The 5,000-nt window shown below is 42.6% G+C and overlaps 1 protein-coding gene across 16 annotated transcripts in view; it reads left to right on the forward strand.

Moving 5' to 3' along the window:
* The window catches only part of LOC113823866 (protein draper), a 161,315-nt gene that overhangs the window by 80,032 nt on the left and 76,283 nt on the right, over positions 1-5,000 (forward strand). For 15 of the 16 annotated variants that reach the window (XR_011399667.1, XM_070140844.1, XM_070140849.1 and 12 more), the window contains one exon: positions 2,590-2,639. The exons of the other annotated variant lie outside the window; for it this stretch is intronic. The gene's annotated coding sequence lies outside the window, so the exon portion shown is untranslated. The remainder of the gene's footprint in view (positions 1-2,589; positions 2,640-5,000) is intronic. 16 annotated transcript variants of the gene reach the window in all.

The raw sequence follows: 5,000 nt of genomic DNA on the forward strand, positions 1-5,000 counted from the left end.
GGCATTGGGCTCGTTGGCTAGGCGTCACATACACATACATAGACACATATGTGCACAAACACACACACACACACACACACACACACTCACTCACTCACTCACTCACTCACTCACTCACTCACTCACTCACTCACTCACTCACTCACTCACACATACACACACACTGACAGACATAAATGTGTGTGTGTGTCAAAGGATGATTTACCTCGCTTCATTTAATGGCTACCAAGGAGTCCTGTTAAGCGGATTACGAATAGCAAAGGAACAGGAGAGGCAGCAGGGGGCAATACTAACCACCACCAGAAGAGGGAGAAAGGGAGACAGACGGAGAAGGAAGGAGGAAAGGAAAGAGGGGGAGAAAGTTTAGAAAAAAGGGAGAGAGAGAGAGAAGGAAAGATAGAGAGGGGAAGGAATGTATAAAAATTAGGGAGAGGAAAGGAAAGTGGGAAAGAAAGGACTGACCGACTTCTCTCATTCACCAATCATCTGCATATCTGTCGTTAATTATCAACGCGTGTGTCTGATGCACCATGCAAGCCACGCATGACCTCGACTCGTACACAGGGAGCACGACGCGAATGGCAGTCCTTATAAATAGCCGGCCCTTAATCGCCAGGGCATCACTCTTGTCAAGATGCAGCCACATCCACCACGCTCCTTTGCGCTGTTCCGGGATCTTTGTTTGCCGTGCATGCTAAATGAGGCCTCCCTGTAAACACATTTGGTTGACGGGATGGGCTGGGAGTGTGTGTTTGTTCAGGTATGTCTATGCATGAGTGAGTATATTTTATGTATTTGTGTTATGTAACTGTTATACATGCAAGTAGTTTGCAAGTGTGTGAGTGAGTGAGATTGGGTGTGTGTGTGTGTGAGAGAGAGAGAGAGAGAGAGAGAGAGAGAGAGAGAGAGAGATGAGAGAGAGAGAGAGAGAGAGAGAGAGAGAGAGAGAGAGGGGGGGGGGGAGGGGTGAGAGAGGGAATGAGAATGAGAGCATAGATTACACAAACAACTTCCAGCCATTAGGTAACTCTTTAGCAATCCATCACCCAGATCTTAGTAAACTAGACGTGGTAAAAAGAATATTAGGAGCTCGGCGCAACCACCAAGAGAGCGGAATCCAACCGCAGATATTTCCTCACTGGGTCCGGCGAGGGTTGAACGTCCAAGCGAAACCTGCGGCGTCCGCGCCATGCATACTGGGACAAAGATAACGGGGTTGAGAGCACCGGAAAAGGTTACAGCTGTACCCCGGGAGTCCTCTCATAAGGAACTATTTTAGAAAGTGCCGGGGTGTGTATGTGCTGGGGATGTAAAAAAGCTTCAAAAATGAAGTTGATTACAGTTACAAATGTATATATAGACATTATACATACATACACGTTGTGTGTGTGTGTGCATAATTACTTATTGTGTTATGTTGTATTGTTTTTATTTATATTTATATGCACGTACCAAAACATCTAAATAAAGTAAATTTATAAACAAATATACCGTAGAACTAATAAGGAAAGATTCGCCTAAATGAAACGTGGCGGAACATATAAATAAACTTTTGATGCAAACACTGCTTACGTGTTACAATATCGTGAATGCGCTATTTTTTTTAGGCCTAAGCTATATATGTCATCTCATGAGGAAGAGGGGGCGTTGGGCGTGGGCCGTGGGCCGTGGCTGCCCCGACGTCACCCACACAATAAGAGTCAGGTTTAGGTGTGAAAATAATGAGGTGAAGTTGAAATCAGGTCAGTAATTTTTTCAGGAAGGACCAATGCGGAACAGCTGGACAGGAATGAAATCAAAGGAAAGGAACCAAAACTGGCTAATAACATTTTTTTTTATTCAATTATCGTTAGTGTTTATTTTTACTATAATATGGTTGTTCCTGGTGATTATTACTATAGCTATAATTGTCTTGATTAGTGGTCTGATTTTTTCCAAAGTAGCTCAGATGGCCCTAGCTGAAATTCTTGTTATTTTTTGTCTACCTCTTTGTTGTTGCTGTAGTATTATCAACATTATTACTATTATCGCAGAGTATCATGATTTTTTTTAAATATTAAAAATATAAACAAGAATATTCTCATTAGGACTGGTAATAGGTAATAAGTTATTATGAATTTATCATAATTTACTAATGATCATCACTTGCTCCAGGCTTAAGATGTAGAGAGAAAATAACCAAAGCACTTTTGCTACCCGACAACAGCAGCAACTAACACAAAAAAACAAGAATGGTCAGCGATTGCATGCATCTACGCGCAATCGCCAAGTATTCTTGTTTTTATTCCTTGTCCTTCCTTGCCATTCTTCGATTTTAACTTCCTGTTGTTTGCTTTGGGTGTTGTTTACTTCCCCAAAATCGAGTGCGGTATCCTCTTGGATGAATTGCCATCATAGGCTGATCACCATGATAATCATATTCACAATTCATAATCATTGCCTTTGATGTCCAGTGGCTGCACGTAACGGAAGAAATAAAGACAAAACATGTATAATATGCCTTCTGTGCAGCGACGGGATGGTCCGTAATCCCTCGCTTCGTGTTGAAAGTGACCCGAATGTAAGATATGCCATTTTCTCCCCCCACAGAGCGCCGAGTGTCACAATCCTGGCGCCTTCTTATAGTGGTCGATTGGCAGGTGAGTCCGCGTGTGTTTTCTATGGCTACGTGGTTAGACATGTGGGCTATTTGCATCTCGGTCTATGTCTGCCTATGTAGGTTTTCCTCCTTTTCCATAGATATGTATTTGTAGGGTCTGTAAATATATGCAACTAAATAAGAAGAACAGAAAGAGACGGAATCTGTATAGAGAGAAGGGAGACCACGCTTGCCTCCGCCTCAGTCGCCTTGCGAGCTTGCAACATCTAGTGTTTGTGTATTAATAGACGAAGCTTGACGTATTCAGAAGCATTGTGCAAAGCCGGGCTCGAAAGGGCACTCGCACAGCCTCGCGGGATGGCAAGACCTAGGCAGTCTTGCTTCTCGTAAACGTATGGATAAGGGCCCTACATGAGATTGTGTGGGTATATATATATATATATATATATATATATATATATATATATATATATATATATATATATATACATATATATACATATATATACATATATATATACATATATATATACATATATATATATACATATATATATATACATATATATATATACATATATATATACATATATATATACATATATATATATACATATATATATATATACATATATATACATACATATATATATATACATATATATATACATATATATATATATATACATATACATATATATATATATTCCTTTGTGGCTTCATTTGGCTCGGTCCTGTTGTATTTATCTGCTTATGACTCCCTTCACCCCTTCCTTATCTTCTCTCCATCACCACCGTCCCCCTCCCAATCCCTCCCTTCCCTCCTCCAACTTCTTTCTCATCTCTTTTTCTCCTCGACCCACCGTCTCCTGTCTTTCTCTTCCGTCCCTCTGTGTGTCTGTCATGTCCTTCCCCCGTCCCTCCTCTCCTCCCTATTCACTGCTCTCTATTTCCATTTCTCCAATCCTTTCCTCTTTCTCCCATCCCCGTTCATATTTTCTCCTCCCTCCCCTTCTCCACTCTTCCAATCCTCTCTTTCCATGTTCCCTCTCCCGTGCCCCCTACCCTCTCTGCCCCACGTACCTCCCTCCTTTTCCCCGTCCCTCTCCATCCCTCCCTCCCTCCCTCTCTCCCTCTCTCCCACCCTCTCTCCCTCCCTCTCTCCCTCCCCCTTTTAAGACGCAGGGGCTCATTAGGGATAACAGGGAGATGCTTATTTGCATGTTGCACTCAAATAGCTCGTTGTGGACAGCGTTTTCCCTTTATTATTATTATTATCATTATTACCATTATTATCATTATGATTATCATGATCCTCATTTACATTTGCACCATTATTGTAATTATCGTTATAGGTTGCAGCCAGTGTGTTTCCGTAGGACTTTTGACCCAGAAGGTCTAACGCAATTAAACCAAGAAATCGAGGAAACAAAACGTGATAAATCGAAGGCGATCGAGGCGATTGCAGCACCACGAGGTTAGAAATCCGATATGGTCGCTTTGCTCTTCCGACAAGATACACATTCATGCTCTTGGATGTTGCTTAAGGGGATAAAAAAAAACTCAGGTTGTTACCAAGCGGCGGGAAAGGATGTTGGATACGTTGGAAGAGAGAGGGAGAGAGAAGGATATGAGATGGAATACGAGAAGCAGAGGGAGAGATGACGGTACTGGTGTTCTGCAAGGCTGCGTTCCGTCGCTGGACTTCTGACTCACGCATTTTTCGGCATCGCGTCATGCCGCGCGGAGTCCGCGCGCTGGATCACTGGGAAATGCAGTATACAAAAAGGAAAAAGGTAGAAGAATTGGGATAAAGAAAAAGAAAGATGGCTGAGGAAGGAGGAAGAAAGTGATGGGGCGAAGGAAGCAGGACTGTCAACCAACATCGTAGCTAATACACATAATTAATTATTGGCATTTGGTCGCACAATCCCAAAATAGACAGCATGTCTGCGAGAGGCACGCGTAGAAAACGGGAACTGCCGGGTTCAGTCGGACTCGGTGCCTGGAAGCTGCGAATGATTCAGTGGCTCCGGGTATCCGTGATCTATCTTGGGAACCAGTGACACGGGCCTATTAAGTGAAATCAGAGAACCACCTTATTATTAATCGAGAATTTAAATGCTTTTTTTACATAGCCCAATGAGGAACCTGTGATTCAGATGTATGTCCGGCTTGAGGAGAACTTTTCAGACGCTCTTAGAATTTAGCGATGATTCAGTCGATCCCAAGACCCTCGCGATGGATGATGCTTCGGTGACTCACCTGGACTGGCGCTCGGGGACCTGCAAGGCGCCGTGTTCAAAATCACAGATCGAAACGAGTGAAATCGTCTGTGTGCGCGTGTTCATATTCTTGCTTCTGTAGTATATGATTATATTATGTACTTATGTATGCGTAT

The sequence above is a fragment of the Penaeus vannamei genome, chromosome 27, assembly GCF_042767895.1.
Source record: "Penaeus vannamei isolate JL-2024 chromosome 27, ASM4276789v1, whole genome shotgun sequence".
Taxonomy (NCBI): domain Eukaryota; kingdom Metazoa; phylum Arthropoda; class Malacostraca; order Decapoda; family Penaeidae; genus Penaeus; species Penaeus vannamei.